Source organism: Salvelinus sp. IW2-2015, unplaced genomic scaffold, assembly GCF_002910315.2.
Source record: "Salvelinus sp. IW2-2015 unplaced genomic scaffold, ASM291031v2 Un_scaffold2323, whole genome shotgun sequence".
Taxonomy (NCBI): domain Eukaryota; kingdom Metazoa; phylum Chordata; class Actinopteri; order Salmoniformes; family Salmonidae; genus Salvelinus; species Salvelinus sp. IW2-2015.
In genome coordinates this window covers 88,153-113,367 of record NW_019943648.1, presented here as the reverse complement: position 1 = coordinate 113,367, position 25,215 = coordinate 88,153, and the positions used below count along the sequence as shown (strand labels likewise).

The 25,215-nt window shown below is 41.6% G+C and overlaps 2 long non-coding RNA genes and 1 pseudogene across 4 annotated transcripts; 2 read left to right on the top strand and 1 right to left on the bottom strand.

Annotated features, from left to right (window-relative positions):
- Positions 1–4,428: 4,428 nt before the first annotated feature.
- LOC139025160 (uncharacterized) lies at positions 4,429–5,344 on the top strand. Its single transcript, XR_011476617.1, has 4 exons — positions 4,429–4,459; positions 4,829–4,873; positions 5,016–5,054; positions 5,265–5,344. It is a non-coding gene; the product is annotated as an uncharacterized lncRNA (long non-coding RNA).
- Positions 4,836–6,621, bottom strand: LOC139025162 (uncharacterized). 3 transcript variants are annotated; one of them, XR_011476619.1, is made up of 3 exons: positions 6,575–6,621; positions 6,322–6,364; positions 4,836–4,881 (listed from the first exon to the last, which is right to left on the bottom strand). It is a non-coding gene; the product is annotated as an uncharacterized lncRNA (long non-coding RNA). The 3 variants fall into 3 exon arrangements; XR_011476620.1 differs by lacking the exon at positions 4,836–4,881 and adding an exon at positions 5,302–5,361; XR_011476621.1 differs by lacking the exon at positions 4,836–4,881 and adding an exon at positions 5,940–5,989.
- A 3,059-nt stretch (positions 6,622–9,680) lies between these two features.
- Positions 9,681–25,215, top strand: part of LOC112073622 (NACHT, LRR and PYD domains-containing protein 3-like) — a 21,943-nt pseudogene continuing 6,408 nt past the window's right edge.

Here is a 25,215-nt window from a genome sequence, read left to right as displayed (position 1 = left end):
AGGTAGTCAATAAAAACATTATGTTCAACGCCTATTTATCCACACAGAGTCACAGAGAACTTATTATGTGATTTGTGAAGCCAAGTTTTTCTCCTGAACTAATCAAGGCCTAAACAAAGGAGCTGAATATTTATGCAACGCCTATTTATCCACAACAGAGTGAGTCCATATAACTTATTATGTGATTTGTGAAGCCACGTTTTTCTCCTGAACTAATCAAGGCCTAAACAAAGGAGCTGAATATTTATGCAACGACTAGATTGAAGTTGGTACATTTTAATTAAAGGTGCAATATGTTAAAACCTCCTAATTTCCGTTTGTGACAAAACAAGTTATGATAGTTTGTAGAGAATCATGTAGAGAATCATTGTATCATCTAAACTACTGGGAAATATATTTTCAATAGCCCAAAAATATTGTATTTTGTATTTATGGGGATCAGAGGTTATTTATTGATCCACTTTSAYATTACAGAGTATTTTTGTTTAGATTGTTGATGAAAAAAATGACAATTTAATACATTTTGAATTCCACTTTTTAACAACAACAAAATGTGGATAAATCCACAAAGGTCTGAATACTTATGCACTGTATATACACTGAGCGACCAAAACATGAAGAACACCTTCCTAATACTGAGTTGCACCCCCCTCCCCCCTTTTTGCCCTCAAAATAGCCTCAATTCGTCGGGGGCGTGGACTGTACAAGGTGTCAAGCGTTCCACAGGCATGCTGGCCCCATGTGGACTCCAATGCTTCCGACAGTTTGTGTCAAGTTGCCTGGATGTCCTTTTGGTGGTGGACCGTTCTTGATACACACGGGAAAATGTTGAGCGTGAAAAAACCCAGCAGCGTTGCAGTTCTTGACACACTCAAACCGGTGCGCCTGGCACCTACTACCATACCCTGTTCAAAGGCACGTAAATATGTTGTCTTGCCCATTCACCCTCTGAATGGCACACACACAACACACACAATCCCTGTATCAATGGTCTCAAAGCTTAATAAAAATCCTTCTTTAACCTGTCTCCTTCCCTTCATCTACACTGATTAAAGTGGATTTAACAACTGAAATCACTAAGGGATCATAGCTTTCACCTGGATTCCTCTGGTCAGTCTATGTCATGGAAAGAGCTTATTTTTTTGTACGCAGAGTTCTCATCTATATTTTTCGAAACCATCTATTTATCACCACAAACCAACACTGGCACTAAGACCGCACTCAATGAGCTGTATAACAAGAAAATGCTCATCCAGAAGCGGCGCTCCTAGTGGCCGGAGACTTTAACGCAGGGAAACTTAAATCTGTTTTACCTCATTTCTACCAGCATGTCACATGTGCAACCAGAGGGGAAAACAACTCTGGACCACCTTTTACTCCACACACAGAGACGCGTACAAAGCTTTCCCTCGCCCTCCCTTTGGCAAATCTGACCATCATTCTATCCTCCTGATTCCTGCGTACAAGCAAAAACTAATGCAGGAAACACCAGTGACTCGCTCAATACTGAAGTGGTCGGATGCTAAGCTACAGGACTGTTTTGCTAGCACAGACTGGAATATGTTCCGGGATTTATCCAATGGCATTGAGGAGTACACCACATCAGTCACCTGCTTCATCAATAAGTGCATCGACGACCTTGTCCCCTCAGTGACTGTACGTACATATCCCAACCAGAAGGCATGCAACATCCGCACCGAGCTAAAGGCTAGAGATGACACTAAGAGAAAGTAGGGCACTATGTTGTCAACTCTTCCCCTGGTCCTTAGAGAGAAAGTAGTGCACTATGTTGTCAACTCTTCCCCTGGTCCTTAGAGAGAAAGTAGTGTACTATGTTGTCAACTCTTCCCTGGTCCTTAGAGAGAAAGTAGTGATCTATGTTATCAACTCTTCCCCTGGTCCTTAGAGAGAAAGTAGTGTCCTATGTTTAACTCTTCCCTGGTCCTTAGAGAGAAAGTTAGTGATCTATTGTTATCAACCTTCCCTGGTCTTAGAGAGAAAGTAGTGCTATGTTTCAACTCTTCCCTGGTCTTAGAGAGAAGTAGTGATCTATGTTTGCAACTCTTCCTGCGGTCCTTAAGAGAAAGTAGTGATCTATGTTATCAACTCTTCCCTGGTCCTTAGAGAGAAAGTAGTGTACTATGTTTCAACTCTTTCCCCTGGTCCTTAGAGAGAAAGTAGTGATCTATGTTACAACTCTTCCCCTGGTCCTTAGAGAGAAAAGTAGTGTACTATGTTTATCAACTCTTCCCTGGTCCTTAGAGAAAAGTAGTGTACTATGTTTATCAACTCTTCCCCTGGTCCTTAGAGAGAAAGTAGTGTACTATGTTATCAACTCTTCCCTGGTCCTTAGAGAGAAAGTAGTGTACTATGTTTATCAACTCTTCCCCTGGTCCTTAGAGAGAAAGTAGTGTACTATGTTATCAACTCTTCCCCTGTCTTAGAGAGAAAGTAGTGATCTATGTTATCAACTCTTCCCTGGTCCTTAGAGAGAAAGTAGTGTACTATGTTATCAACTCTTCCCCTGGTCCTTAGAGAGAAGTAGTGATACTATGTTATCAACTCTTCCCTGGTCCTTAGAGAGAAAGTAGTGCCTATGTTTCAACTCTTCCCCTGGTCTTAGAGAGAAAGTAGTGTCTATGTTATCAACTCTTCCCTGGTCCTTAGAGAGAAAGTAGTGTACTATGTTATCAACTCTTCCCTGGTCCTTAGAGAGAAAGTAGTGTACTATGTTATCAACTCTTCCCTGGTCCTTAGAGAGAAAGTAGTTACTATGTTATCACCTCTTCCCTGGTCCTTAGAGAGAAAGTAGTGATCTATGTTATCAACTCTTCCCTGGTCCTTAGGAGAAAGTAGTGTACTATGTTATCAACTCTTCCCTGGTCCTAGAGAGAAAGTAGTGTAACTATGTTATCAACTCTTCCCTGGTCCTTAGAGAGAAAGTAGTGATCTATGTTATCAACTCTTCCCCTGGTCCTTAGAGAGAAAGTAGTGATCTATGTTATCAACTCTTCCCCTGGTCCTTAGAGAGAAAGTAGTGTACTATGTTATCAACTCTTCCCCTGGTCCTTAAGAGAAAGTAGTGATCTATGTTATCAACTCTTCCCCTGGTCCTTAGAGAGAAAGTAGGTACTATGTTATCAACTCTTCCCTGGTCCTTAGAGAGAAAGTAGTGTACTATGTTATCACTCTTCCCCTGGTCCTTAGAGAGAAGTGTGTACTATGTTTCACTCTTCCCCTGGTCCTTAGAGAGAAAGTAGTGTACTATGTTATCAACTCTTCCCCTGGTCTTAGAGAGAAGTAGTGTACTATGTTATAACTCTTCCCTGGTCTTAGAGAGAAAGTAGTGTACTATGTTATCAACTCTTCCCTGGTCCTTAGAGAGAAAGTAGTGATCTATGTTGAACTCTTCCCCCTGGTCCTTAAGAAGAACAGTAAGTGGATATTGTTTCAACTCTTCCCCTGAGTCCTTAGAGAGAAAGTGTGTACTATGTTGTCAATCTTCCCTGGTCTTAGAGAGAAAGTAGTATCTATGTTATCAACTCTTCCCTGGTCCTTAGAGAGAAAGTAGTGTACTATGTTTCAACTCTGCCCCTGGTCCCTCTGGCCTTTAATGTGATCTAGTGACTGAGGAAATGTTGATGTCTTAATGTGCCTGTCTCACGATGGTTTGTACTGCTGCTGCTCACTTTCATGGTAAGTTTGGGCAACAACAAATGATAGATACCAAATGATTATATTTACTCATGATAGACCTTCTGCAGGTAAGCCTACTTTGCGAGAAATTTAATTGAGAAGGCTTTTTTGAGAAAGTTTTTTTCGTCACCCACAAGACGGTTATCAGCATCAACTGCTACATCAGGGAGTGATAGCAGACGTGCGCACGCAGCACAGACACAGGAGAACATATTGATGGAATTAATTGGCAGATCCTGTGTTTGGGGGAGGGGTCAAGTGCAAGTACTCGGTTCAGGTTGAGGGAGGAGGAATTTTTATTATATAATACAAATCAATTATATTGGGTTTATTGATTTACTTTGTGTTCGCTCACATGCGCTCACATCTCATGAATTAAGTATATCCACCGGGTTGGAATAGAATGGTTAGGGTTGGAGGAGGATTATTTAACATACTGTTGAAGAGGGGGAAGTAACACATCTGAAGGGGTACAAGTAATAACATTGAAGGGGACAGTAAAAACATCTGAAGAGGACATAAACATCTGAAGAGGGGAACAGTAAAACATCTGAGGGACAGTAAACATCTGAGGGAAACTGAGGGACAGTAAAATACAATCTGAAGGGGACGAGTAAAACATCTGAAGGTGGCGAAGCAAACATCTGAAGGGGAACTAGGGTAAGAAACATCTGGAATAATTCTGAGGGGGGGACAGTAACACAATCTGCAGGGGACAGAAAATAGCATCTGGAGGGGAACAGTAAAACATCTGAAGGGGACAGTAAAACTTGGAGGGAAAGTATCATGGTACAGTAAATAAATCTGAAGGGGACAGTAACATCTGAAGGGGACTAGTAAAAGATCTGAAGGGGAGTTAAACACTGAGGACAGTAATTTGAAGGGGACAGTAAAACATCTGAAGGACGAAAGCTTGAGAGAAAATTCGAGGGCTAAACATTCTGAAGGGGACAGTAAAAATCTGAAAGGGGACAGTAAACACTCTGGTAGAGTAATCTGGAGGAGGACACGACGTCTGAAGGACATAATCTGCAAGGGGTAACAGTGGAGGAGACAAAACTCTGAAGGAAGTCATGGGGACAGTAAAATCTGAGGGGGACAGTAAATACCAGGGATTACTTGAAAGGGGAAGTAAATACATCTGAAGGGGACAGTAAAACATCTGAAGGGGGGGACAGTAAACATCTGAAGGGGACGTAAAACTCATGAAGGGGAGTAAACACTGAGGGGACAGTAGAATCTGAAGGGGAGGTAAAATCTGGAAGGGGAGTAAAAATTGAAGGGGACAGTAACACATGAGGACGTAATGAGGGGGACAGTAACATCTGAAGGGGACAGTAAAACATCTGAAGGGGACAGTAAAAACGAGGATAACATCTGAGAGGACAGTAAAACATCTGAAGAAGCGGGACAGTAAAAACTCTGAAGGGGAGTAACCTGGAGGAATATAAACATTCTGAAGAGGACAGTAAAACATCTGAAGGGGAAGTAAAACATCTGCGGAGACGTAAACATCTGAGGGGACAGAAACATCTTGAAGGGGACAGTAAACTAAGGCTAGCATGAAGGGGAAGTAAATGGAGGGGACAGTAAAAAATCTGAAGAGGGGACAGTAAAACATCTGAAGGGGGAAGTAAAACATCTGAAGGGGACAGTAAAGGACATCTGAAGGGGACAGTATACACGAAGTCTGAAGGGGACAGTAAAACATGAGTACTCTGAAGGGGACAGTAAAACAATCTAAGTGACAGTTAACTGAGGGACAGTAAAACATCTGAAGGGGACAGTACATCTGAAGGTGGACGTAAACATTGAGAGGGGAGCAGTAAAACTCTGAAGGGGACAGTAAAACATCTGAATGGGACAGTAAAACCTCTGGAGGGGACGTAAAACATCTGGAAGGGGACAGTAAACGGGCATTCTGAAGGGGAAGTAAAAATGAAGGGAACATGCTGAAGAGGGAACGTAAAACATCTGAAGGGGACAGTACAACATCTGGAAGGGGACAGTACAAATCTGAAGGGGACAGTAAAAACATCTGAGGGGACAGTAAACATCTGAAGGGACAGTAAAACATCTGAGGGGACGGTAACAGCATTGAAGGGGACAGTAAACAATCTGAAGTGGGACAGATAACATTGGGAGGGGAACATTAAACATCTGAGAGAAAACGGAGGCAGTAAAATCGAGGAATAACTCTGAAGGGGAAAGTAAAACATCTGGAAGGGGACCGTAAACTCGAGATAAAACATCTGAAGGGGACAGTAAAACATTTGAAGGGGACAGTAACATTCTGAGGGGACGTAAACAGATGGCAAAAGGGACTATCTTGAGGGGACAGATAAAGCTTCTGAAGGGGACAGTAAAACTCTGAAGGGAGATACAGTAAAACTTGAAGGGGAGCGTAAAAGCATCTGGAAGGGGACAGTAATAACTCTTGAGGGACGTAAAAATTGAAGGGGACAGTAAAACACTCTGAGGGGACAGTAATACACTTGAGGGGACAGTAAAACATCTGAAGGGACAGTAAAACAGTCTGAGAGGGGAAACATGAGGGGATAAAGCATCTGGAGGGGACAGTAAACATCTGAAGGGGCACAGTAAAACATCTGAGGGGACGTAAACATTGAAGGGGACAGTAAAACATCTGAAGGGGACAGTAAAACATCTGGAGGGAAGTAAAAATGGGGGGACAGTATAACATCTGAAGACGAAACTGAGGACAGTAAACATCTGAAGGTGGGACAGTAAACATCTTGAAGGGGACAGTAAAACACTGTCTGAGGGGCAGTAAAAATCTCGGAGGGGAAGTAAAAACATCTGAAGAACAGTAAAATCTCTGAATGGGGGCAGTAAACATCTGAAGGGGACAGTAAACAATCTGAAGGGGACAGTAAAACATCTGAAGGGGACAGTAAAACATCTGAATTGTATATAGTCGTTTTTCTATGGTCAACATATTATACAATACAAATCAATATATTGGGTTTATTGGTTTTCTTTGTGTTCACTCACAGGTTTCATGAATCAGGTGAAATTAGCTCCATGAGGTGAGGAGGAGGATTATTTAACATACTGTTTGAAGAAGGGGACAGTAAAACATCTGAAGGGGACAGTAAAAAATCAGAATTGTATATGGTCGTTTTTCTATGGTCAACATATTATATGATACAAATCAATATATTGGGTTTATTGAGTTACTATGTGTTCACTGACAGGGATGATGGATCAGGTGAAATCGACTTTAGCTACATTATGAGGTGAGGAGGAGGATTATTTAAGATACTGTTTGAAGAGGAGGACAGTAAAACATCTGAATTGTATATAGGTGTTTTTCTATGGTCAATATATTATATAATACAAATCAATAAACCCAATATTTATTTATTGTTTATTGATTTTCTTTGTGTTCACTCACAGGGATGATGGATCAGGTGAAATCGACTTGATGAGGTGAGGAGGAGGATTATTTAAGATACTGTTTGAAGAGGTAGGGCTTCAGATGTTTTCAGAAGATGGGCAGGCACTCTGCTGTCCTAGCTCCAGGGGGACAAACGGGGAGCCCAGCCAACAGAGAGTTGCAGCTGGGAGAGGACAAGCGGGGAGCCCAGCCAACAGAGAGTTGCGGACGGGAGAGGACAAGTGCCTGGATTAGGAGCTGCGCCACTTCCTGTGTGAGGAAAGGTCGTACTCTGCAGATGTTGTAGAGCATGAACCTGCAGGAGAAAGTCATTGCTTTGATGTTTGCAGAGAACGACAGGGTGTTGTCCAGGGTCACGCCAAAATTCTTTACACACTGGGCGGGGGACACCTTGGAGTTGTCAACCGTGATGGAGAGGTCTTGGAGTGGGCAGGCCTTCCCCGGGAGGAAGAGCAGCTCAATCTTATCGAGGTTGAGCTTGAGGTGGTGGGCCGACATCCAAGCTGAGATATTATTATTATACCTTTATTTCAACAAGGAACACAGACTGAGACCAAGGTCTCTTTTACAGCTGGGCCCTGCGTATACATGTTTACACATACAGTTTAGGTACAATGATTAAAAAACGAAACAAGGGCCGATCACAGATAACAAACAAAACGATCACAGATAACAAACAAAAAAATAACAAAGAAATATTAAAAATACAAATATTAGCAACACAGGTCTAGTTTTTTACTGGTAGCTTTCGATCGACCTCTTGGAGACCCATGATATACAATGTGTCTCAACCGAGATTGCTCTTCCCTGTGTCATGGAGGCTCTCAGCACTGCCAAAGCGGACTCTCTCTCCTCTGTTCTCATCCTCCTAGATCTATCCGCTGCCTTCAACACCTTGAACCATCAGATCCTCCTCTCCACACTCTCAGGCCTGGGCGTCTCAGCCTCTGCACACTCTTGGATTGCATCCTACCTGGCAGGCCGCTCTCACCACGTACTCTCACTACTGGTGTCCCCCAGGGCTCAGTTCTAGGCTCTTTCCTCTTTACACCAAGTCACATGGCTCTGTCATATCCTCTCATGGTCTCTCCTATCATTGCTATGCGGATGACAACTACTTTTCTCCTTCCCTCCTTCTGACACCCAGGTGGCGACACACATCTCTGCTTGCCTGGCAGATATTTTTTGTATTGCTTGTAACTGTTTCGGGTAATGCAGGTTATTGTNGTTGAGCTTGAGGTGGTGGGCCGACATCCAAGCTGAGATATTATTATTATACCTTTATTTCAACAAGGAACACAGACTGAGACCAAGGTCTCTTTTACAGCTGGGCCCTGCGTATACATGTTTACACATACAGTTTAGGTACAATGATTAAAAAACGAAACAAGGGCCGATCACAGATAACAAACAAAACGATCACAGATAACAAACAAAAAAATAACAAAGAAATATTAAAAATACAAATATTAGCAACACAGGTCTAGTTTTTTACTGGTAGCTTTCGATCGACCTCTTGGAGACCCATGATATACAATGTGTCTCAACCGAGATTGCTCTTCCCTGTGTCATGGAGGCTCTCAGCACTGCCAAAGCGGACTCTCTCTCCTCTGTTCTCATCCTCCTAGATCTATCCGCTGCCTTCAACACCTTGAACCATCAGATCCTCCTCTCCACACTCTCAGGCCTGGGCGTCTCAGCCTCTGCACACTCTTGGATTGCATCCTACCTGGCAGGCCGCTCTCACCACGTACTCTCACTACTGGTGTCCCCCAGGGCTCAGTTCTAGGCTCTTTCCTCTTTACACCAAGTCACATGGCTCTGTCATATCCTCTCATGGTCTCTTCTATCATTGCTATGCGGATGACACTCAACTACTTTTCTCCTTCCCTCCTTCTGACACCCAGGTGGCGACACACATCTCTGCTTGCCTGGCAGATATTTTTTGTATTGCTTGTAACTGTTTCGGGTAATGCAGGTTATTGTGCTGTTAGTAGAATAACCTGTGTGTAAATGTAATCTGTCCCTTCTTTTCTTTCCAAAACACTTTCTCGTTATCGCTCTCAGAACGATCTTCTGATCCTCAGATTGACCCGTCTTGAAGCCTGACTGGCTAGGGTTGAAAGAAAAGAAGGGACACAGGTCTATAGTTTAGCCAGTCAGGCTTCAAGATGGGTCAATCTCGGTTGAGGATCAGAAGATCGTTCTGAGAGCGATAACAAGAAAGTGTTTTGGAAAGAAAAGAAGGGACACAGGTCTATTTTATTACTGGTAGCTTTCGATCGATCTCTTGGAGACCCATGATATACAATGTGTCCATGTTTGTTGTTGTTCCAGATCCGCCCACCGTTTTGAGGACGTTGAGACAGAGAAGATATGTGAGGAAACCGGTCAGTAAAGCTGTGACTCTGAGTTGAAACACCAGAAATGGGCTCCTTATGAAGTAATGTATCTGAGGTGAAACACCAGAAATGGTCTCCTNTCCTTCTGACACCCAGGTGGCGACACACATCTCTGCTTGCCTGGCAGATATTTTTTGTATTGCTTGTAACTGTTTCGGGTAATGCAGGTTATTGTACTGTTAGTAGAATAACCTGTGTGTAAATGTAATCTGTCCCTTCTTTTCTTTCCAAAACACTTTCTCGTTATCGCTCTCAGAACGATCTTCTAATCCTCAGCCGATATTGACCCGTCTTGAAGCCTGACTGGGTAGGAAAAGAAGGGACACAGGTCTATAGTTTAGCCAGTCAGGCTTCAAGACGGGTCAATCTGTGTTGAGGATCAGAAGATCGTTCTGAGAGTGATAACGAGAAAGTGTTTTGGAAAGAAAAGAAGGGACACAGGTCTATTTTATTACTGGTAGCTTTCGATCGACCTCTTGGAGACCCATGATATACAATGTGTTCATGTTTGTTGTTGTTCCAGATCCGCCCACCGTTTTGAGGACGTTGAGACAGAGAAGATATGTGAGGAAACCGGTAAGTAAAGCTGTGACTCTGAGTTGAAACACAAATGCTCCTATCGTATGTCTGCGTGACACTGAAAGGTCTTCCTTTAATGAGTAAGTATCTGAGGCGCACACAGAAATGGTACTCTCCTTATGAAGTAATGTATCTGAGGTGAAACAAGCCATGGTCTCCTTTATAGATGTATCTGAGGTGACACCAGAAATGGTCTCCTATGAAGTAATGTATCTGTGGAACACCAAATATGTCCTCTTATGTAGTAATGTATCTGAGGGAAAACCAGTGGTCTCCTATGAAGTTATGTATCTGAGTGAAACACCAATGGTCTCCTTATGAATAATGTATCTGAGTGAACACCGAAATGGTCTCCTTATGAAGATGTATCTGAGTGAACACCAGAAATGGTCCCTTATGAAGTAATGTATCTGAGGTGAACACCAGAAATGGTCTCCTTAGAAGTAATGTATCTGAGGGAAACACCAGAAATGTCTCCTTATGAAGTTATGTATCTGAGGTGAAACACCAGAAAATGGTCTCCTTATGAAGTAATGTATCTGGGGTAACACCAGAATGGTCTCCTATGAAGTAATGTATCTGAGTGAAACACCAAATGGTCTCCTTATGAATAATGTATCTGAGGTGAAAACACCAGAAATGGTCTCCTTGAAGTATGTATCTGAGGTGAAACACCTGAAGTCTCTCATAAGTAATGTATCTGAGTGAACACCAGAAATGGTCTCCTATAGAAGTAATGTATCTGGTGAACACCAGAAATGTCTCCTTATGAAGTAATGATCTGATGTGATAATGTGATAGTGATCGTATAGTAATCAATAGATAAATAATAATAATAATAATAATATATAATATAATATATAGTGTAATACTGGAGGCTGAGACAGGAGGTCAGGAGACCTCATGAAGTAATGTATCTGAGGGAAACACCGAAATGTCTCCTTATGAAGTAATGTATCTGAGGTAACACCAGAAATTGGTCTCATGAAGTAATGTATATGAGTTGACACCCAAAATGGCTCCTTATAGATATGTATCTGAGGTGAACACCAGAATGGTCTCATAGAAGTATGTATCTGAGGTGAAACCCAGAAATGGTCCTCCTTTTAGTAATGTATCTGAGGTGAAACACCAGAAATGGTCTCCTTATGAAGTAATGTATCTGAGGTGAAACACCAGAAATGGTCTCCTTGTGAAGTAATGTATCTGAGGGGAAACACCAGAAATGGTCTCCTTATGAAGTAATGTATCTGAGGTGAAACACCAGAAATGGTCTCCTCATGAAGTAATGTAGCTGAATATAGCTTTATCTTTCTATTATTTACATCCATTTTGTTTATTGTTCTATTTTAAACTGGTCTTGTATGTCAAAGATCTATAGGATATACTTTTGATTTACTGGTCTGTTTCTTACCTAGATTTACATGTAACATAAAGTGTGTATGTGTATAAAAAAAAAACAATAGCTATGTTTACATTTTTACTGGTCAAACCACAACTGAGCTAGCCAAATCCAACATTTTTGTTTTACCCAATCTCTGACACTAGCACCTCTTATTTCAGTCTCTGAAAAGTGATTTTTTTCGAAGCTTTTTTTGGGGGTTGCGCCTGTATGCTATTTCATGGTACGGCGCTGTATATTCCCCATGGGCATTAAAGGGATGATTTTGACCATATATGGTTAATTAGGGGTGTTTCTAAGGTCATGGCCAAGGTCATGCACGAGCACTGAGGCTGAGAACAATTGGTATTTATCAATGGTTATCTCCTACCACTGTGCCTARGACACTTGTAGGATTGTTTGATAAATCACACTTTTTGTATGCATACYGATATTCTAAATTCTGTTCTTAAGTAATATATATATATTTTTTWKATGTGTTCTTCTTTCCAGTGGATGACATCACACAGAGAGTTAAAGGGAAACTGAAAGCCAGTCTGAAGAAGAAGTTTAGATGTGCGTTTGAAGGCACAGCTGAGGAACAACCTGGACTTGATAGCGTTTACACACAGCTCTACATCACACAAGAAGAGGTTCATAAAGAACATGAGGTTCAACGGATTGAATATACATCCAAGAGAAACATATCAGACACTCCAATAAACTGCAATGACATCTTCAAACCATTACCTGGAGAAGAGAAGAGACCCATCAGAACTGTAATGACAAAGGGAATCACTGGCATTGGAAAAACAATCTCTGTACATAAGTTCATCCTCGACTGGGCAGAAGGAAKTGCCAATCAYGATGTTGATTTCATCTTTGTTCTTCCTTTCCGAGAGCTGAATTTGATTCAAGATGAGCAGTACAGTCTTCATGGACTTCTGAATGAATTCCACCCTGAACTAACAGAGATAGTAGAAGCAAAGATTTATGCTACCTGCAAAGTTCTGTTCATCTTTGARGGTCTGGATGAAAGCCAACTGCCTGTGGATTTTGAAAAACACAAGAGGGTGACTGATGTTACACAGACAWCATCGGTGGATGTGCTGCTGACAAACCTCATCAAGGGGAATCTGCTTCCTAAAGCTCTCCTCTGGATAACCTCCAGACCAGCAGCAGCCAATCAGATCCTGCGTCAGTATATCAGCAAGGTGACAGAAMTACGAGGGTTCAACGACAAACAGAAAGAAGAGTACTTTAGGAAGAGATTCACAGATCAGAACCGGGCCAGCAGAATCATCTCACACATTAATACATCAAGGAGCCTCCACATCATGTGCCACATACCAGTCTTCTGTTGGATTACTGCCAGGGTTCTTGAGCAAATGTTGAGTGATGATAAGAGCAGAGAGATCKCAACTCTGACWGAGATGTACAATCACCTTCTACTCATTGAGACAAACCTGAAAAGCAAGACGTATAGTGGGGAAAAGGAGACAGATCTGACCATAATCGTAGAAAGAAACAAAGAAAACATTGTGAAACTGGCTCAACTGGCATTTAAACAGCTGGTGAAGGGCAATCTCATATTCTATAAGAAAGACCTGGAGGAGTGTGGCATTGATGTCAGTGAAGCCTCAGTGCACTCTGGGTTTTGCACAGAAATCCTGAAAGAAGAGTATGGGTTGTATCGGAAGGAGGTGTACTGCTTTGTTCACCTGAGTTTCCAGGAGTTCCTTGCTGCTCTGTTCGTGTTCCACTGCTGTGTGAGCAAGAACATCAAGGCCCTGGAGTCTTTCATTGGGGATGTGTCTTCAGAGCTCCCCTTGCATGAGCTGCTGAAGATGATGGTGGATAAAGCCTTGGAGAGTGAGAATGGACACCTGGACCTGTTCCTCCGCTTCCTTGTTGGCATCTCAACAGAATCCAACCAGAGACTGTTACAAGACCTACTGCCACAAACAGAGATCAGCTCAGAGACTGTTAAGGAAATTAAGAAATACCTCAGGYAGCCAAATGTAGAGCAAGTTTCACCTGATAGATACATCAATCTACTCATCTGCTTGACTGAGATGAAAGATGATTCAGTACATGAGGACATTGACCAGTTCCTGAAGTCAGGAAGTCAAACAGGAAAAGAACTGTCACCTGTTGCCTGCTCAGCATTGGTCAATGCGCTGCTGATATCAAAGGGCGTGCTGGATGAACTTGACCTGCAGAGATACAACACATCTGAGGAGGGGCGTTTGAGACTGATCCCAGCTGTGAGGAATTGCAGAAAGGCAATGTAAGTAATAATGTAAATCTCGCAAATACCATACTTAAAGCCCCCAAACCGTATTTGTGTGTGTTTCTTTTATGAAAATAGCTCCAAATATACGTTTTTATTCATTTATTTCTCTGAGCCTACTTTTGCCATTGAAATGCTCAGTCTGATCTTGTAGGTGTGTTGATACAAATTGTAARATATTTACATACACAGCCCTGATTTAAAAAATATATATAATTGGCAGATACTGTAGGATCGTTTAGACTCAACTTTGGACCCTCTAAATCAGGGAGTGATTTAGAACTGAGACACCAGGTGGGTGCAGTTAATTATCCGGTTGAACAGAAAACCTGCAGGCTCCGGACCTAGTAGAGTAAAAGTTGAATACCACTGGTCTAGAGCCTACCCCCCTTACCACTTCAAAGTAGGACGATACATATGCAAATAAAAGATGACTGGTCAGAATAATAATAATCAAATCAGATTGTGATGTCATGCTGTGGTCCAAAAACTCCATCCCACCTGAACAAGCTCTTACATTAAAAAACTATTACAGTATCATTATTTTCACAATTTCAGTGATATTTCGACCTCATAGTGTGGAAATATCAGAAACAGAAAAATCWKGTTTTTTTTAACTGCACTGCCCTTTTAATGCCCAATTTTGATCTTAACCAATATTTCTGAAAATAAATGAATTGCTTACTTGTGAAGTAGTTGAAAACTAATAATTTTAAACTTTTATGCTCATTTTGAACAAATCAACTWGSTCCCTTTCAATCACATATACTTTTTTATTAGAAATGTTASAATGTCACAACAGGTTTAGAAACAATATGCATATAGGAAGGAGGTCATGTAACCTTCCTTAAGACCTGCTGTTATATTCAGAGCTGCCAAGGKTTTTGAATCATGTGGACAACCATGGTTCGTTACCCAGATGGTCACGCATATACTGTACATGGAAGGAKATTCCATTGAATGAATACGGATTATAATACTGAATATGCTAAGATGCTCTTAATTAAAGCAATTATTTATAACTTTTCTTTGACATTATGGGACTCGTTGAAAAAATAATTATCGTTGTTTCAAACAATTTCAAATTGGATAACTTAAGAATATATATTTAAATACCTCAAATTATTATGTATTTTTGCAAGACTTGTTTTTTAATATCAAAATAAATGTTTTCCTTTTCATCTATGTTTGACTAACTCAACTATCTGGATTTTTTGATGAAATACATATATGATATATTTTGGCCCAGGTCTTAATATCACCGTAATCAGAGAATCACTAGTTTTAAACATTCCAACTGCACTTCAACACAATCTGTCTGGGTCTGGGGGTCCTCCCTCAGAACTTTCTGGGCATCTACAGCTAATTTCCCACCAATTTAATATAACCCTTTTGGGTAATTTTGGGGTCACTTTATTGTAATTAAGAATAGAATAGTTTCTAAACCCTTCTACATGATTTTGGATGCTGCCATGATTATGGAACATGCTGAATGAATTGTGAATAATGATGAGTGAGAAAGTTATAGACGCATAATATCATACCCAACCAAAATGCTAACCTCCCCTGATATTGTAATGGTGAGAGGTTAGCATGTCTTGGGGTATGATATAAAATGCTAACCTCCCCTGATATTGTAATGGTGAGAGTTAGCATGTCTTGGGGTATGATATAAAATGCTAACCTCCCGATATTGTAATGGTGAGAGGTTAGCATGTCTTGGGGTATGATATAAAATGCTAACCTCCCCTGATATTAATGGTGAGAGGTTAGCATGTTTTGGGGGTATGATATTTGTGCGTCTGTAACTTTCTCACTCATCGTTATTCATAATTAATTCAGGACATCCGTAATGATGGTAGCATCCACATTAATGTAGAAATGTTTAGAAACATATTATATTCTTACAATAAAAGGGACTTCAAAAATGACACAATACATTATTTACCATAATTCTATTGGCACAAAATAATCTGAAACAACCAAAACAACAGCAAATGCATCTAACAAATGTGTGTAAGACACGCTTGACGTGTCATCGCGTGCTATGAATGTGGACCAAATACTTCATCTTTTACTACTTTAATACACATACAAGTTCACCCGATTAATGGTACATCAAACTGCAAAACTAGCCAAGTTAATTTACTTGCTTGAAAATGGACTAAACAAAGGCTACAAAACATTTCCATACACACAACAGCTGTGACGGATACTGATATAGTTAGAAGACTAGTGAGCTACTAGCTGTGGTAGCTACTAGCTACCTCAGCACTGGGAATCTACTTTTTCCCTGTTAAGTCAAACAGCAGTTACCTTGCATCAGTAAAATAACTAGCCAGTTTCTGTTCTGCTGCTTTTAAACTCGGAGAAAAAGCACAACACACAGCATCTGCCTCTGTTCATCTCTCCCGTGACGGTCCTATAAGCCAGCCTTTCAGAAACTTTGCCTTCACACTGTCCAGGCTGAAACCACCAAACAACCTACCGGACCGCTCTGCACACCGATAACACTTTTTGTATCACAGTGCAATGATAAAACTGTGAGGGGACAAAAAAAATGCAGTTTCAGAATGAAGTGAAAGTTGCGCCCCTGCATCTCTGTTTCTGCAGACTAGCAGGCTGTAGACTCCTACCTGAGCACTATGAATCACTGGCCTTCGTTCTCCAATCAGCAGACTCATCCTTGAGAGAGCTCAACCTGAGGAACTGTACGCTGTCTGATGGTGATGATGAGGGCAGACTGAGTGTTCTCTTCGCTGCGTTGAAACATCCACACTGTAAACTGGAGACACTGAGGTCAGTACTTTGGGAGGTGTTTTCAGATGACGAGAACCTGAAGATTGTTGGATAGTTTTTAGGGTCATTTTGTCACCCTGACAGCTTGTATATGTACTGATCATATGTTCTTGATCTTTGTTTTAATGGCGGCAGGTAGCCTAGCGGTTAGAGTGTTGGGCCAGTAACCAAAAGGTCATTGGTTCAAATACCTGAGCCAACAATGTGTCAAATCTTTCAATGTGCCCTTAAGCAAGGCATTTAACCCTAATTTGCTCTAGGGGTGCCGTACTACTATGTCTGACCCTGTAAAACAACACATTTCACTGCACCTATCTGGTGTATGGGACAATAATACTAATATATAACATCTATTATTTGTTTWAACACTTAGCTTTGGGTATGAATGCATATCAAACCTTTCCTCACAAGAATGTTGATGTTTTTTGTGTAGCACTTTCTTTGTAGTATAGTCTTATGAAGTATTATATATAAATATCCTATCATAAAATGGTTTTCTCTGTTGCTGCAGACTTGCTGGCTGTGAACTCACTGAGTGGTTTTATGAAGTGTTGGCCTCAGTTCTCAGCTCAAACTCCTCTCACCTGAGAGAGCTGGATCTGAGTAACAGACCTGCAGGATTCAGGAGTGAAGCTGCTCTCTGCTGGACTAGGGAATCCACACTGTCAACTAGAGACACTGAGGTCAGTACTTAGAAACATTGTTACTGTTACTGAGACCAAAAGGTCGTCAGAAACAATCCATCCTCGTTTTTTTGGAACAGTTTTTAAATATACAGTATACTGCAATATTGACTGACCTATATTGTTGATGTCAGAATACCACAGGGCCCATTCCTTCAGAAAAATACCTTAATTTAAGAAACACCTTAGTTCTCCAATCCATCTATCTTTATATAACAAGACTGTCCCTTTTAGAATAACGTGTCCATTAGATATTTTGTATTGCTCAATAATGTTTACCAAATAATTGTTATATTTTGATGTGCTTTACCCTACCTTTGTTCTCTGCAGGATGTCATTCTGTAGAGTCACAGAGAAGGCTGTGCTTCTCTGGCTTCAGCTCTGGTCAAACCCCTCCCACCTGAGAGAACTGGACCTGAGCTTCAATCACCCAGGAGACTCTGGAGTGAAGCTGCTCTCTGCTAGACTGGAGGATCCACATGTAGACTGGAGAAACTCAAGTTAGTACAGTTACTGTGGAAACCATACATTTCTAGTGCCTTTCTTTCCCATTTATACCACCTCCTTTGAGTTCTGACCAAAACAGAATGCCAAACAGTCTTGTAACTGATTGATTGAATATTGCATTTGTCTATTATTCTGAGAACAGCCAGGTATGGATATGGTGTAGAGCTCTTAATTTGTCACCTTTTTGGACTAGACTAGACTTCATACAGTCTGGACTAGACTACACTCATACAGGCTGGACTAGACTACACTTCATACAGGCTGGACTAGACTACACTTCATACAGGCTGGACTAGACTACACTTCATACAGGCTGGACTAGACTTCTACAGTCTGGACTACACTTCATACAGGCTGGACTAGACTAGACTTCATACAGTCTGGACTAGACTTCATACAGGCTGGACTAGACTAGACTTCATACAGGCTGGACTACACTCCATACAGGCTGGACTAGACTACACTTCACACAGGCTGGACTAGACTAGACTTCATACAGGCTGGACTAGACTAGACTTTCATACAGGCTGGACTAGACTAGACTTCATACAGGCTGGACTAGACTAGACTTCATACAGGCTGGACTAGACTACACTTCATACAGGCTGGACTAGACTACATTCATACAGTGGATAGACTTCATACAGGCTGGGACTAGACTTCATACAGCTGGACTAGACTTCATACAGGCTGGACTAGATTTCATACAGGCTGGACTAGACTAGACTTCATACAGGCTGGACTAGACTTCATACAGGCTGGACTAGACTTCATACAGCTGACTAGACTTCATACAGGCTGGACTAGACTACAGCTTCATACAGCTGGACTGACTACACTTCTACAGGCTGGACTAGACTACACTTCATAACAGGCGGACTAGACTACAATTTACACAGGCTGGACTAGACTACACTTCACACAGGCTGGACTAGACTACAGTTCACCACTGCGACTAGACTACACTTCATACAGGCTGGACTAGACTGCACTCCATACAGGCTGGACTAGACTACACTTCATACAGGCTGGACTAGACTACACTTATACAGGCTGGACTAGACTACACTTCATACAGGCTGGACTAGACTACACTTCATACATGCTGGACTTACTACATTCATACAGGCTGGATAGACTACACTTCATACAGGCTGGACTAGACTACACTTCATACAGGCTGGACTAGACTACACTTCATACAGGCTGGACTCTAGACTCATGACACATTACAGGCTGGACTAGACTACACTCCATACAGGCTGGACTAGACTACAACTCCAATACAGGCTGGACTAGACTACACTTCATACAGGCTGGACTAGACTACACTCACTACTAGTCAACAGACTGGACTAGACTAGACTTCACACAAGGCTGGACTAGACTACACTCCATACAGGCTGGACTAGACTACACTTCATACAGGCTGGACTAGACTACACTTCACACAGGCTGGACTAGACTACACTTCACACAGGCTTGACTAGACTACACTCCATACAGGCTGGAACTAGACTAGACTACACTCATACAGGCTGGACTAGACTAGACTACTTCATACAGGCTGACAGACTAGACTACACTTCATACAGGCTGGACTAGACTAGACTACATTTCATACAGGCTGTGTGTCATTCACTCTGTCTGTTCCTCTGTCTCTCCCACAGTGGTGGAACATAATGAAGAAATTTGGGTAAACACAGCTGATAAAGAAATGTAAGTGTGATAAAGAACTGGAATAGAACTTTATGAAATATGATTATTCTATTCAATCTCTTTTATTATACGATTTTTTTAAAAACATTTATAAATCACACATTGTTTTTTAATCTTTATTTTTGAGAGGCTATTTTCAGATTTGATTGAACACCATATCAGCAGCATAGGTTTGATTCTGGCCTACTGCTCTTTGACACAACCTCTCTCTATTCTTCCCAACTGTCATTCTCTTCCTGGTCCAAAATCCTATAGGATTTCAATACAGAAATCTTCCAATAGATATTCTATCAGATTTGGAACCTATCCTATAGGACTGTTCCAAAATCTGATAGGATTCTTGTATAGGAATCATATAGGATACTATAAGATCAAATCCTGTAGGATAGAATCCCATAGGAGTCCAAAGGACTGGTTCCAAAATATGATAGGATTGATTACTCCCATTGTGGTGGTGTGTTAACAGGTTGAGAACCTCAGGAATACTATTGGTGTGTCAGTTTACTGGTCTTGATTGCCGTTTAACATCTATGTGCAGATTTCTGTGCCATATTTAGCTGTGAGATTGTCCAATAAAGCTACATATTAGAATGTTTAAGATTATTTCTGTTAATTCCTGTACGTGGACAGTATGTGAACTACATTACACAACCTCATGATTTGACCACTTCAAATTGAGGGTATTAACAACTTTTACTTCAGATTAGATATAAATGTTTATAGTAATCACATTGACAAAATTGATTGCTTAAAACAGATCAATATCATTGGTTTTGTCATACTCGCCAGCGGTTTTAGGACTTCTACTATGAAACTCAAATGACAGGGAAAAATTGGGGTGCTATCTGTATAAAAGTCACTGGCCTCACAACAAATACATGGGCTTGCGAGTCAAATTATCACTAAAATAACAGCCAACCCTTGTCACTGTTGATATTCTATGGAGGGTTGTGATTCGTTGAAGTTAAATAACAAAGCAACTGATTTGTTTCCTGCCCCGTTTCGGCAGCCTCTGAAAACTTCGACCTTATAGAATTTAGAGGACTGTCTTCAGCAAATTCTCTTCTAATCAGTGATATACAAATTATTCTCAGATTCACTGTAGCCTTTGAATAATGTTAGTTTTAACAGCGCATACATGTTTTCCCCCGCTCTAATGATTCCAAATTGAAATCGACATGAATGATTAACAAAATAGTGTTGTGTTTAGCTTTCTGCGTTGGCGACCCACTTGAAACAAAATGCAACAATCCACAATGTAGCTGGCTGTCTGTGTGTCTATGTACGCTGCTGACTCAACACTATACACTTCGGCTGCAACAATAAAATAAATAACTGAGACACTTAACATAGATTTCTAGTCAGTTTTATAATGTGTAACTAGCAATAGACTGGTGCTAAATTATCTCAAACTAAAAGCATCATTTTTGGGACAAATCACTCGCTCAACGCTAAACCTCGTTTGGATTCATTATTGAATAATGTGGCTGTTGAGGAGACTAAACCGCTGGGTGTCACCCTAGATAGCAAGCTGTCATGGTCAAAACATAGACTCAATGGTTGCTAAAATGGGAATTGGTCTGTCCATGATAGGGCGTTGCTCTGTCTTGACTTCTCAGTTGACCAGACATGTCCTACAGGCCCTAGTGTAGTCGCACCTGGACTACTGCCCAGCTGTGTGGTCATGTCCTACAGGCCCTAGTTTAGTNGGACAGTATGTGATACTACATTACACAACCTCATGATTTGACCACTTCAAATTGAGGGTAATTACACAACCTTTTTACTTCAGATTAGTATAAATGTTTATAGTAATCACATTGACAAAATRGATTGCTTKAAACAGATCAATATCATTGGTTTTGTCATACTCGCCAGCGGTTTTAGGACTTCTACRATGAAACTCAAATGACAGGGAAAAATRGGGGCGCTATCTGTATAAAAGTCACTGGCCTCACAACAAATACATGGGCTTGCGAGTCAAATTATCACTAAAATAACAGCTAACCCTTGTCACTGTTGATATTCTATGGAGGGTTGTGATTCGTTGAAGTTAAATAACAAAGCAACTGATTTGTTTCCTGCCCCGTTTCAGAAGCTTCTGAAAACTTCCATTGGACATTATAGAATTTAGAGGACTGTCTTCAGCACATTCTCTTCTAATCAGTGATATACAAATTATTCTCAGATTCACTGTAGCCTTTGAATAATGTTCGTTTTAACAGCGCATACACGTTTTCCCCCGCTCTAATGATTCCAAATTGAAATCGACATGAATGATTAACAAACTAGTGTTGTGTTTAGCTTTCTGCGTTGGCYACCCAATTGAAACAAAATGCAACAATCCACAATGTAGCTGGCTGTCTGTGTGTCTGTGTACGCTGATGACTCAACACTATACACTTCGGCTGCAACAATAAAATAAATAACTGAGACACTTAACATAGATTTCCAGTCAGTTTTATAATTGGTAACTAGCAATAGACTGGTGCTAAATTATCTCCAACTAAAAGCATAATTTTTGGGACAAATCACTCGCTCAACGCTAAACCTCGTTTGGATTCATTATTGAATAATGTGGCTATTGTAACGGCTTTCTAATTCCTCCTCCTCGGATGAGGAGAGGCGAGACGGATCGGACCAAGACGCAGAGTGGAAAGTGTTCATTATTTAATGAAAACGAAAACAATACACGATACGATACAAAACAACAAACGTGACAAAACCGAAAACAGTCCCGTGTGGCACGAACACTGACACGAGATACAAACACCCACAAAACACACGTGAAACCCAGGCTGCCTAAGTATGATTCTCAATCAGGAACAACGATTGACAGCTGTCTCTGATTGAGAATCATACCCGGCCGGACACAAACATCCCAACATAGAAAATCACACATAGACAAACCCACCCAACTCACGCCCTGACCAACTAAATAAATACAAGAAAAAGGAAAACAGGTCAGGAACGTGACAGCTATTGAGCAAGTTGAGAGACTAAACCGCTGGGTGTAACCCTAGATGGCAGCTGTCATGGTCAAAACATAGACTCAATGTTGCTAAAATGGAATTGGTCTGTCCATGATAGGCGTTGCTCTGCCTGACTTCTCAGTCGATAGACATGTCCTACAGGCCCTAGTTTAGTTGCACCTGACTCTCCCAGCTGAGTGTCATTCCTACAGCCCTAGTTTAGTCGCCTGGACTGCTGCCAGCTGTGTGACATGTCTACAGCCCTAGTTTAGTCGCACCTGGACTGCTGCCAGCTGTGTGGTCATGCCTAAGGCCCTAGTTTAGTCGCACCTGGACTGCTGCCCAGCTGTGTGGTCGTCCTACAGGCCTAGTTTAGTCGCACCTGGACTGCTGCCCAGCTGTGTGTACATGTCCTACAGCCCTAGTTTAGTCGCACCTGGACTGCTCCCAGCTGTGTGGTCATGTGCTACAGCCCTAGTTAGTCGCACCTGGAATACTGCCCACTGTGTGGTCATGTGTTTAGTCGCACCTGGACTACTGCCCAGCTGTGTGGTCATGTGCGGCAGAGAAGGACATAGGTCAATTGCAGTTGGTCCAGAACAAAGCAGCACATATCACACTTTGATGCACACGGAGAGAAAGTGTCAGTAACTTGCATGTCAGTCTCTCCTGGCTCAAAGAGGAGGATGGATTGACTGCATCACTATGGGTCGTTGTGAGAGGTGTTGACGTGTTGAAGGTACCCAACTGTCTGTTCAAGCAGTTGGCACACAGATCAGACACTCATCGGTACAACACAAGACATGCAACCAGAGGTCTCTTCACAGTTCCAGGTCCAGAACAGAGGCTGGGAAACACACAGTATTAAATYGAGCCATGACTACATGGAACTCTTTGCCACCCTTTAAACAAAAGAACACCTTACTGCACAAAGGGGACTGTGAAGAGACACAGCCATTTTATATATCTTGTATTGTAATTTGCACTGTACTAAGTATTAGACCTAGATATTGTGTGTATGTACTGATATGTAGGCTATGCTTGACGTTTTAAATGTGTGTAGTTCAGTCCTTGACTAATAATGTCCTGTACTATGTATTATGTCATGTTTCATTTGGATCTCAGGAAGAGTAGCTGGTGCTTTTACAGCGGCTAATGGGGATCCTGATTAAATACCAAAATACCTAAAAAACTGTTACAAAGATAATGTTAGAAAACCAGAGATTCTCTGCGCAGCCACAGGCGGCGAGCTGAACTTGGTAGTTAATTAACACTGCAAGCCTGTGGTAGCTGTGATGTCATCAGTCATTCTTAAAGGGACAATAGGATTCTTTTTGATTCCCAATAAGAAAAAAGTAGTCCAATAGGATTCCAATAGGATTCTGATAAAGGTGTCCAAAATCCTATAGTATTGTGAGAATCCAATAGGATTCTATAGGAAAAGTCACTATTCCTAAAGGATATTTTGACTAGGGCTTTCACTGTCCATTCAATAACATCTGAAAATACTCCTTAAAAAACACAATSTGTGAAAGAATTTAGAGAAAGTTTACTAAACATATWGTAGTATTGAGACATTAGATATAATTTGTTTTCAGCACAAACACTGGTCTAATCCAGCCAACTCTCTCCTAAACCTCTCCTCCTGTCTGCAGATGCCTGTGATCTCACACTGGACCCAAACACAGCACACAGAAACCTCTCTCTGTCTGAGGGGAACAGAAGGGTGGAGTGGGTTGAAGAGGAGCAGCCGTCCTGATCACCCAGAGAGATTTGATTTGGTTCCCCAGGTGCTGTGTAGAGAGGTGTCTGACTGGGCGCTGTTACTGGGAGGTCGAGTGGAGCCGGCTGGCTGACATAGGAGTGACATATAAAGGCAACAGCAGAAAAGGAGACGGTTCTTTCTGTGACTTTGGATACAATAACGAGTCCTGGCGTCTGGCCTGCCGTGGAATGATTACATTGCTCTCCACATAATGAATATACTACTATACCTGCACCACACCTTACCAACCCTCCTCAACCCCAGGGAGACCTGTCCTCCTCCACTCCACACCTCATCAACCCTCCTCAACCCCAGGGAGACCTGTCCTCCTCCACTCCACACCTCATCAACCTCCTCAACCCCAGGGAGACCTGTCCTCCTCCCCTCCACACCTCATCAACCCTCCTCAACCCCAGGGAGACCTGTCCTCCTCCCCTCCACACCTCATCAACCCTCCTCAACCCCAGGGAGACCTGTCCTCCTCCCCTCCACGCACCAGAGTAGAGTGTTTCTGGACTGGCCGACCGGCATCTGTCGTTCTACAAGGTCTACTTGGCAGGATGACCCACCTGTACACATTCCAGACATATTCACAGAGCCCCTCTATCCCACGTTTGGGCTTCAGCATCCTCACACCTCTGTGTCCCTCGGGTTTGCCAGCAATCCTGTATCATCTGAGGTAGACAACATTTAACATATTATTATAGATATTCTCCTCATGTATTTTCTGTTATGAATTTAAATTGAAGAAGCTATTGATTTCAGAGGGAGATGTTGCCAATAATCGTTATTAATTAATTCAGAGTTGATAAGGCTGTGTTCGAGCGATTAAATCTGTTTTGTATTGTTGGTAAATTGTGACTCACTGACTGATCTACAAACAATAATAGTTTGTAGATGAAACTAGTTATTTATCTATTTTTTTGTAGATCAGTGATTTGAAGATCAGTCAGTCGGCAGTCGATGATGCTGTCAATGTCAAACAAACTATATTAAGC